The 11,173-nt window shown below is 39.4% G+C and overlaps 1 long non-coding RNA gene across 1 annotated transcript; it reads right to left on the bottom strand.

Moving 5' to 3' along the window:
- Positions 1–285: 285 nt before the first annotated feature.
- LOC144761355 (uncharacterized) lies at positions 286–806 on the bottom strand. The gene is made up of 3 exons (XR_013595681.1): positions 709–806; positions 479–612; positions 286–371 (listed from the first exon to the last, which is right to left on the bottom strand). It is a non-coding gene; the product is annotated as an uncharacterized LOC144761355 (long non-coding RNA).
- Between the last annotated feature and the right edge of the window lie 10,367 nt (positions 807–11,173).

The following is an 11,173-nucleotide window of genomic DNA, read 5'->3' as shown; positions in this document are numbered from 1 at the left end:
CTTTTTGACCATCTGCTTTATTCTCAGATTCTTCTAGGGAATGGCCTGGTATTTAATTGTTTGTAGTTTCTTTAGACAGTTGTCTATAAGGGGGGGCTGTTTTACCTGGCCACTAAGCTAAAGAAATCTCTACCTCGATCTAGTTTGTTAGAAAGGTGGGAAGGAAGGTTTGTCACGGTTTTTGACAGATGAAGGTGTATACCAGATTGACGAGTCTGAAATACTCAGGTCTATTATCTCAATTATATATAACCAAAAAGGGGCAATTACCTTGAAGTCTGTGTGTTCACGTAGTATTTCTATATTATTTAATTTTTGAAAGCCAATTCTATTGAGTTGTTTCTTTGGCTCATATGTCCAATTTCATACTCCTGTAAATCACAAATATGTGATAAGTTTTACACTGATATAAGTAGTGATTTTTAATCTCGTTTTTGTAAAAAGTTTTGTAGGTATTGTAGACAAAGGCTGGACATACCTGTAGGTAAAATGCCTAGGCATATGATAAGTTCAGAGTTGTTATGCCAAAAAACTGTATTGCTGGTCGTCTTTACATAGTTAAAATCCAGAGGCGCCTAAGTCTTGTCCTTTGCAGGATTAGATTCCGTTTCTCTAGACAAAGTGTATAAAGATCAAATGTGGGTAAGTTGGAGACAATGTTATTAGGGAATTGCTAGTCCGAGTGGCCATCAAATTGCATGCGCTTACCTAATGTTCCGCTAAGAACTGCTCGCTTCTCTGGGTATATTCAATGTTAAAATTATGGAACCAGAGGCATTAACATCATGTCCTCGTGTTATAGGGTTCTAAGAATCAGAGAGGGAGAGAAAAAGGGTCTGACGGTTAAAAAGTACCCTGTTTGGTTCAATCCCCGTTATAATCTATCATCCTATCCTAATGCTGGCGCGTACCTGTTGTTTTGCGATGGACTGCCTGCTTCTCTGGTTCTGCGGGAAATGCCCGGTGACAGAGAGCGCCGTCTTTTAATACTCCATCTCGCGTTTGATTCGTCCAAAAATTACCCAATCGGGTTGATCCTAGTCTAAGCCTCTAGATTAGCATACTAGGGCTTGAGTTGATGTGTCCCTATTGGTGAGTTTCTTTATGGTGTTATCCCATTGGCTTAGGACAAACTGTCAAGGAACTGGGTCATGTGACAGAGGGGTGGGTCATGTCTCAGAAAGAGAATGTGTATGTGGAGGTCCTAAAGGCCACCTGTTTCCTTCTCTGGTTGTTTTGTTCTTGCAGATGTTTCTGCATTCGCCGCGGATATGTTGACAGACTATGTGAGACTTACTTTATCTGTGTATGTTTGTGAAGTTATGGCCATACCGTTATATGTTTCTAGTTTGGAACCTATATAAGGGAGCTGGGGTCTAGAGATGGCGTAAGCCCGTACGTAATCTAGCTATGGAAATTCTACAGGGCGAGTGTCATAGTCTTATTCAGCTATCTTATAAAACTTTTAGATGGAATGAAATTAGTTTAGAATTTGATAATTCGTAAGAGGAAAGTAGCTCAGGTGATAGTATGGTGACTTGTGTTCTTATGGTATATTTCATGTTTACTTGGGGATGGACGCTGATACGTAGCATATTGGTATTTGATGGATGCTGATAGCAGGTGACCAGGAATAAGATTCATGTAGGTGCTATTTTAGAGAGGGAATATCTCTAGATATATATATATAAGGTGATTAACATGTAGAGTTATAGGGGCAGGGTGGCAATTATGGGCTTATTAACTCAGGCGATCTAGATACATTTTGTCCAATCCTCCCTGGTGTTTAAACCTTTGAGGATGGTATTCAAGAAACAGAAATACCACTGTTCCCTGGTTTTTCTCAATTTATCAGTGTCTCCGCCTCGTCTGGTAGTTCTTATCTTCTCTAGAACGAACCAGCGTAGATCATCACAAGTGTGATTCTCCTGTTTGAAGTGTTCTGTTAAGGGCGCACTGCTTTTGTTTGTGCGAATGGCAGATTTATGCTCTAGGACTCTGAGTCAAACAGCCTGATTCATGTACGGGCCGTATTGCGTGGCCCTAATAGCGATTCATAGCGACTCGCTATTGAGGACACGCAAAACGGCATTCATGTACATTACGGGAAAAAAATAGCGACTCGCACGCGGGCGCTAAATCCGTTAGCGACTAACTCCAATCGCAGAAAAATCGCTATTCCCGGCTACCTGTGTCGGGAATGCGAGTCGCAATCTCGTGCGATCGGGAATGCGACTCGCAATCTCGTGCGATCGGGAATGCGACTCGCAATCTCACGCGATCGGGAAAACGGGAAGTCGCTTTTCGAGCACAGTGATGACATCACAACCAGGAAGCAGGCAGTTCCCACCCCCAAACACCACAGTGAGGCAAACCTTCGAGGGAGCAAGTCGGAAAGCAGCAGCTAAACTAGTGATAGCGACTTCACTAACGACTTTACTAACGACCTAACTGCTGCCATGTCTGAGGAACCTGTTCCTGGCCCCAGCAACAGCGCAGGGCGTAAGAGGAAACTGAAGTTCTCAGAGCAGGAGCTCGAGAACCTGATAGAAGGGGTGGTGGCCAACCACAACAGACTCTTCGGGATCAACTCCAGGAAGGTCCCAGAGCAAGACAAACGGAGGATCTGGCTGGGAATAGCCTCCAGCGTGAACTCCGTGGGTGTGGCCGATAGGTCATTGGAGGAGCTCAAAAAGCGATGGTATGACCTCCGAGGTCGTGCCAAGGAGAGGGTGGCGGAGCGCCGTGGAGAGGCATCGGGCACTGGAGGTGGCGGACCGACAGTCCCTCCCAACACACCCTTGGAGGACCAGGTCGAGAACACCCTTGAGAGGGAGGCGTGCGTTGGTGTCACACCTCTGGACTCCTCCCGCCCCACCCAAGACACCCAAGGTAAGTGGCATGCGACTGCGATCCTGTCCCCTATGACCGTCCCTGACCAAATAGGCTCACTTATTGGCCCTTAGTCATGCCTTTGTTGCGCATCAGGGAATTCCCTGAAGCATTGTGGGAGATGTAGTATGTCCACAATGTAGTAGTGAAAATGAATGAGGAAGGGTGCTGCACTCAGATTTCTGTTTTAGTTCAAAACGTTTAGCGCGATAAGTGTGCTGTACCAGATTAGTGCCTGCCCACTGGTAAAGTAACAATGTATATGGCCCAGTGCTGTGAATCACTGGGACTCCAGTACGCACTACACAATTTATAGTGTTCCTTTATATCATTTCATTTATTTCAACATATCATGATACCACAAATGTATTACATTTCCACGATATTCATCATCAATATCATTTTTAAATCAATGAAATGTTTATGACAATAGCATAAAATAATGCCTTAACGCAACAATTTTCAAAACACAGGTTTACAGAAGAAAACAAACAAAAATGAAAGAAAAAAACCCAATGCATTTCGGGGCGCAATAGCCCCTTCGTCGGGGGTCTGAAAAAAGGAAGATACAAACAAGCAGAATATTAATCATTCGTTCTTAGAAGTGTTGCACATTTAGACCATCGAGATATGTTGTCAGCGCTTACCTAAATAATAAGAAGTAGCGTGTAGCCTGTGTCTAGTCAATATAAATGTTTTGAGCAGTTGTCTGTAAAACCAAAAGGTATGTAGACTCGTAAAGTTTCATATTCAGTGGCAACCTGTTTAATATTACAGTGGCTGAAAAAATGAATAGAAATAACGCTTTACCTGTCGAACGAGTTTAATGACGCTTCTACATTATGGAAAAGATGAAAAAAAACGGGTTTGAGAAATACATGTGACCGAAAGGACGGATACATTTGCGTTTTAATTAAATAAACAGAATTCTGAGGCTCACCTGTGTATTGTGTAAGTCTCATGAATACGTAGCGGAAACCTAAATCAAACAAACGACTGCCGTCAATACACAAATGTATATTTGTGTTCAAACATGAGAGTTGTCAAAAAGTAATCGAAGCTCATTACCTGCGAGTCTACATTTCAGGCTTCGATCTCGCTGCTGTTTCCACTCACGAAACTGGTGAAACAGAGAGATTGGGGCTGTTATAATTTCTCAACACGCTAAAAATGCGTCTGAGGGTAAAGTTTGTTCTAAGGCTTACCGTCCGATAACAGGATGTTGTTAAGAGGGAACTATCTCCGTCGTCTAGCTCACCGACCGGAATCTCAACCAAATGCAAAAGTCCTACTTTTATTTTTAGCTCTCATGTTGGTAGAGAGTAGATATGGACAACAGACTAACTATGTTTGTAAACTTTTGTAGTTATAAATATATGGCGATATGAACCTTTAAACGTAGCAAAAAAACGAACACGCTTTAGAAGCAGTTAAGAAATAGTAAAAAATACGACCGAAAAATATGTGAGCACATTCAGCGTCCCGAAGAAAATAAATAGTCTTTCCATAGTCACGCCTGTAAATAAAATATACGTGTTTGTTGTGCATTAACCTTAGTATCCCGGGCAATCCATATACCATGTTGTAAAGGTGACAATCTAAATACCAACGTTACCAAATGATGTATCAGCATACAGCAATATTATTAATTCATTCATACGAGTCCTCTGATCTGAAGAAATTTTTACCTATGGTCTTGTATCTGCCTATTTACAATCTATGTACAAGTTAGAAATATGCGTTATAACAAGCAGTGTCTATTTCTCTACATCTCATTATTTCTAAAGTATATTCACATGAAACACAATGCCTTTCTGGACAATCCCATGAACATTCAGTGTGCCCTTTGCTGTGCGAAAAGGTGCTTTGAGCTTTAGGACTATGTGGGAAATATGTGTCATTTAATATGTATGCCTATGTACATGAAGATGTCTATTAGCTTGAGCTTAAAGGAAACATGACATCTCCATCTTGTCATTCAATCCCGAAGGAACCATTGTCTGTAATTTACGGATCCAAAGAGCTTCTCTTTGCAGAAGTATCTTCGCATTGTCCATTCCTAATCTCTGGGGTACTATTTCAATGATTTGAAAGCGAAGTTGAGCTATATTGTGCTTTTTCTCAAGCCAATGTTGTGTGAGTGGTGACGTTAAGTTCTTATTGCGTATCCGACTCTTATGCTCAGTAAGTCTTAATTTCATTTTTCTATCGGTTTTACCGATGTACAGTAGCCCGCATGGGCATTTAATTGAGTAAACAACATGCTCTGAATCACAATTTGTCGAATGTCTAAGCATGATTTTCTCTCCAGTCTGAGGATGCAGTAGAATGTTACCTGTGATTACATTGTTGCAATTTTTGCAATTAAAACACCTTGATGTCCCTTTGTGGACCAATTCTTGTTGCAGTGGAGTTGGTTTATTAAGGAGTTCCTTTACATTTTGGGCCCTTTTATATGCGAATAGTGGTCGTTCATCAAATAATGTACCAAAATCCTTTTCAGCCAATAGGATCTCCCATCTCCTTGAGATTGTCCTTTTTATGTCTCTTGATGCGGTTGAATATTTGGAAACAAACACCATTCTAGTGCTTGAAGTTTTAGTTTTCTTTTTTAGAAGTTCTGTTCTCGGTGTTGTCTTCATTTTTTCTAGATGTGCCTCAAGTAGTTTTTTTGGATAACCTCTATCGAGGTATTTCTGTTTTTGTTCTTGTAAACTCTTATCACACTGTTCTGAATTAGAAGAAATTCGTTTGATCCGCATGAACTGCGATACTGGCAAATTGTTTATCAAACTGGCTGGATGAAAACTAGTATACAGTAACGCCGTGTTTTTGTCTGTTTCCTTTTTGTATAATCTTGTCTGAATAGAATCGTCTTTGATTTCTACAAGAACATCTAAGAATGGTAATGCTGTACTGCTTACGTTATGTGTAAATTGGATCCTCGGGTCCACAAGATTCAAACTGTTGATATTGTTGAAGAGTTCAGATTTGGAACGCTTCCAAATAATAAAGATGTCATCTATGTAGCGTCTGTAATAAATCAAACCTTGTTGCCAAGTTGGGTCCTCTAGAATGTAATCCAGCTCGAATTTTGCCATATACACATTGGCATATATACATGCCCCTGGAAAGCCCATTGCTGTGCCTGTCAATTGATTATAGTACTTATCTTGCCACACAAAGTAACTGTTGAGTAAGCAGAATTCCAGTAGTTGCAGTAGGAATATTTTTAGCTCATTTGGTTTGTCTGTTCTAAGGAGAGCTCACTCCATGGCTTCTATCCCTTGTTTATGTGGTATGGACGTATATAACGCCGTGACGTCTATAGTACAAAGAGTCCATTCCATACATCCTGTTGTGTCAATGTCTGCAAGACTTCTAAGGAAGTCGGATGTGTCCTGTAAATAAGTTGGCCAATTTTGAATGAATGGTTGCATATGTGAGTCTATGAAGATGCCTAAATTCTCAAATATAGATGAACAGCCTGATACTATTGGCCTAAAGGGAGGATCATTGATGTTTTTGTGTATCTTAGGCAAGAAATAGATTCTTGGTCTCCTTGGATAGATTTGCTTGAGATACCGCTTTGTAGTGTTATCTATCCAGTGCAATTCCTCCGCTTTATTGAGTATCTCATCCAGGATTTGAACAATCATGGGTGTTGGATCTTGTTCGAGCTGAGCATAAGTATTGGCATCTTTTACGTGTTCATCACCTTTTCGTGTATAAAACGCTGAGTCCATTATAACGAGTCCTCCTCCCTTGTCTGCCTTTTGTATTGTGATGTCATTGTTTTTTGCTAAACGTTTGAGGGTGCTCTGTTCTGCTCTTGTCAAATTATTCAATTTCCTTCTGTAATTGATTTTATTCAGATCCGCTTTAACCAGAATGTCAAAGGTGTCCAAGCTTTTATGTGATACTGGTGCCATGAATTGACTTTTGGGTTTAAATGGTCTGTCCGTCTCATCTGTTTTTTCCATTGGATTCACAACTGTAAAGTAATACTTCAATCTGAGGACTCTCATGAATTTGAAAAAAGATATTTCTGTCTCTAACTCGTTAGATTGATATGTTCTGACAAATGAGATTCCTTTATTCAGAAGTTTTTCTTCAAAATCAGAGAGTGGGTATTTGGAAATGTTTATTACGAGTTTTTTGTCTGACTCCGCAATCCCGTTTTCTTCAACTGATCTCTCTCCTTCTCTTTCTCCTTTTCTTTTTCCTTTTCCTCTTCTCGTCTTATTTCTTGTTGTATTAAATACAAATCCGGTGGTTTGTGTGATGCTTGATCCTTCTCTAAAAAAGAAGTTGATGACGTGCCAGATGCACTCTCTGTTAGATTGGAGGTTTGAACTGTTGCTTGTGATGATTGGGGTACTATTGGTTGTCGCGCGGTACTTAATTCACTGTCCGATACGACACTCTCGTCAGAAGAAGCTGGCTGTTGTTTCCTACCAGTGTACCTTCTCTTTGCATAAACTTCTGCCCACGTGTAAGTTTCATTAAGTTTATAATCGATAGTGTCGCGTTTAAACTTACGCAGTTTGGTTTAGATAAATATGGGAAAGAGCTACAAGAAACCAAACTGCGTTAGAGAAGGATCAAGCATCACACAAACCACCGGATTTGTATTTAATACAACAAGAAATAAGACGAGAAGAGGAAAAGGAAAAAGAAAAGGAGAAAGAGAAGGAGAGAGATCAGTTGAAGAAAACGGGATTGCGGAGTCAGACAAAAAACTCGTAATAAACATTTCCAAATACCCACTCTCTGATTTTGAAGAAAAACTTCTGAATAAAGGAATCTCATTTGTCAGAACATATCAATCTAACGAGTTAGAGACAGAAATATCTTTTTTCAAATTCATGAGAGTCCTCAGATTGAAGTATTACTTTACAGTTGTGAATCCAATGGAAAAAACAGATGAGACGGACTGACCATTTAAACCCAAAAGTCAATTCATGGCACCAGTATCACATAAAAGCTTGGACACCTTTGAAATTCTGGTTAAAGCGGATCTGAATAAAATCAATTACAAAAGGAAATTGAATAATTTGACAAGAGCAGAACAGAGCACCCTCAAACATTTAGCAAAAAACAATGACATCACAATACAAAAGGCAGACAAGGGAGGAGGACTCGTTATAATGGACTCAACATTTTATACACGAAAAGGTGATGAACACGTAAAAGATGCCAATACTTATGCTCAGCTCGAACAAGATCCAACACCCATGATTGTTCAAATCCTGGATGAGATACTCAATAAAGCGGAGGAATTGCACTGGATAGATAACACTACAAAGCGGTATCTCAAGCAAATCTATCCAAGGAGACCAAGAATCTATTTCTTGCCTAAGATACACAAAAACATCAATGATCCTCCCTTTAGGCCAATAGTATCAGGCTGTTCATCTATATTTGAGAATTTAGGCATCTTCATAGACTCACATATGCAACCATTCATTCAAAATTGGCCAACTTATTTACAGGACACATCCGACTTCCTTAGAAGTCTTGCAGACATTGACACAACAGGATGTATGGAATGGACTCTTTGTACTATAGACGTCACGGCGTTATATACGTCCATACCACATAAACAAGGGATAGAAGCCATGGAGTGGGCTCTCCTTAGAACAGACAAACCAAATGAGCTAAAAATATTCCTACTGCAACTACTGGAATTCTGCTTACTCAACAGTTACTTTGTGTGGCAAGATAAGTACTATAATCAATTGACAGGCACAGCAATGGGCTTTCCAGGGGCATGTATATATGCCAATGTGTATATGGCAAAATTCGAGCTGGATTACATTCTAGAGGACCCAACTTGGCAACAAGGTTTGATTTATTACAGACGCTACATAGATGACATCTTTATTATTTGGAAGCGTTCCAAATCTGAACTCCTCAACAATATCAACAGTTTGAATCTTGTGGACCCGAGGATCCAATTTACCCATAACGTAAGCAGTACAGCATTACCATTCTTAGATGTTCTTGTAGAAATCAAAGACGATTCTATTCAGACAAGATTATACAAAAAGGAAACAGACAAAAACACGGCGTTACTGTATACTAGTTTTCATCCAGCCAGTTTGATAAACAATTTGCCAGTATCGCAGTTCATGCGGATCAAACGAATTTCTTCTAATTCAGAACAGTGTGATAAGAGTTTACAAGAACAAAAACAGAAATAAATCGATAGAGGTTATCCAAAAAAACTACTTGAGGCACATCTAGAAAAAATGAAGACAACACCGAGAACAGAACTTCTAAAAAAGAAAACTAAAACTTCAAGCACTAGAATGGTGTTTGTTTCCAAATATTCAACCGCATCAAGAGACATAAAAAGGACAATCTCAAGGAGATGGGAGATACTATTGGCTGAAAAGGATTTTGGTACATTATTTGATGAACGACCACTATTCGCATATAAAAGGGCCCAAAATTTAAAGGAACTCCTTAATAAACCAACTCCATTGCAACAAGAATTGGTCCACAAAGGGACATCAAGGTGTTTTAATTGCAAAAATTGCAACAATGTAATCACAGGTAACATTCTACTGCATCCTCGGACTGGAGAGAAAATCATGCTTAGACATTCGACAAATTGTGATTCAGAGCATGTTGTTTACTCAATTAAATGCCCATGCGGGCTACTGTACATCGGTAAAACCGATAGAAAAATGAAATTAAGACTTACTGAGCATAAGAGTCGGATACGCAATAAGAACTTAACGTCACCACTCACACAACATTGGCTTGAGAAAAAGCACAATATAGCTCAACTTCGCTTTCAAATCATTGAAATAGTACCCCAGAGATTAGGAATGGACAATGCGAAGATACTTCTGCAAAGAGAAGCTTTTTGGATCCGTAAATTACAGACAATGGTTCCTTCGGGATTGAATGACAAGATGGAGATGTCATGTTTCCTTTAAGCTCAAGCTAATAGACATCTTCATGTACATAGGCATACATATTAAATGACACATATTTCCCACATAGTCCTAAAGCTCAAAGCACCTTTTCGCACAGCAAAGGGCACACTGAATGTTCATGGGATTGTCCAGAAAGGCATTGTGTTTCATTTGAATATACTTTAGAAATAATGAGATGTAGAGAAATAGACACTGCTTGTTATAACGCATATTTCTAACTTGTACATAGATTGTAAATAGGCAGATACAAGACCATAGGTAAAAATTCCTTTAGATCAGAGGACTCGTATGAATGAATTAATAATATTGCTGTATGCTGATACATCATTTGGTAACGTTGATATTTAGATTGTCACATGTACAACATGGTATATTCATTGCCCGGGATACTAAGGTTAATGCACAACAAACACGTATATTTTATTTACAGGCGTGACTATGGAAAGACTATTTATTTTCTTCGGGACGCTGAATGTGCTCACATATTTTTCGGTCGTATTTTTTACTATTTCTTAACTGCTTCTAAAGCGTGTTCGTTTTTTTGCTACGTTTAAAGGTTCATATCGCCATATAGTTAGTCTGTTGTCCATATCTACTCTCTACCAACATGAGAGCTAAAAATAAAAGTAGGACTTTTGCATTTGGTTGAGATTCCGGTCGGTGAGCTAGACGACGGAGATACTTCCCTCTTAACAACATCCTGTTATCGGACGGTAAGCCTTAGAACAAACTTTACCCTCAGACGCATTTTTAGCGTGTTGAGAAAATATAACAGCCCCAATCTCTCTGTTTCACCAGTTTCGTGAGTGGAAACAGCAGCGAGATCGAAGCCTGAAATGTAGACTCGCAGGTAATGAGCTTCAATTACTTTTTGACAACTCTCATGTTTGAACACAAATATACATTTGTGTATTGACGGCAGTCGTTTGTTTGATTTAGGTTTCCGCTACGTATTCATGAGACTTACACAATACACAGGTGAGCCTCAGAATTCTGTTTATTTAATTAAAACGCAGATGTATCCGTCCTTTCGGTTACATGTATTTCTCAAACCCGTTTTTTTTCATCTTTTCCATAATGTAGAAGCGTCATTAAACTCGTTCGACAGGTAAAGCGTTATTTCTATTCATTTTTTCAGCCACTGTAATATTAAACAGGTTGCCACTGAATATGAAACTTTACGAGTCTACATACCTTTTGGTTTTACAGACAACTGCTCAAAACATTTATATTGACTAGACACAGGCTACACGCTACTTCTTATTATTTAGGTAAGCGCTGACAACATATCTCGATGGTCTAAATGTGCAACACTTCTAAGAACGAATGAT

The sequence above is a fragment of the Lissotriton helveticus genome, chromosome 6, assembly GCF_964261635.1.
Source record: "Lissotriton helveticus chromosome 6, aLisHel1.1, whole genome shotgun sequence".
Taxonomy (NCBI): domain Eukaryota; kingdom Metazoa; phylum Chordata; class Amphibia; order Caudata; family Salamandridae; genus Lissotriton; species Lissotriton helveticus.
The sequence above is the reverse complement of the archived record's forward strand: the minus strand, read 5'-3'. Positions and strand labels throughout refer to the sequence as shown.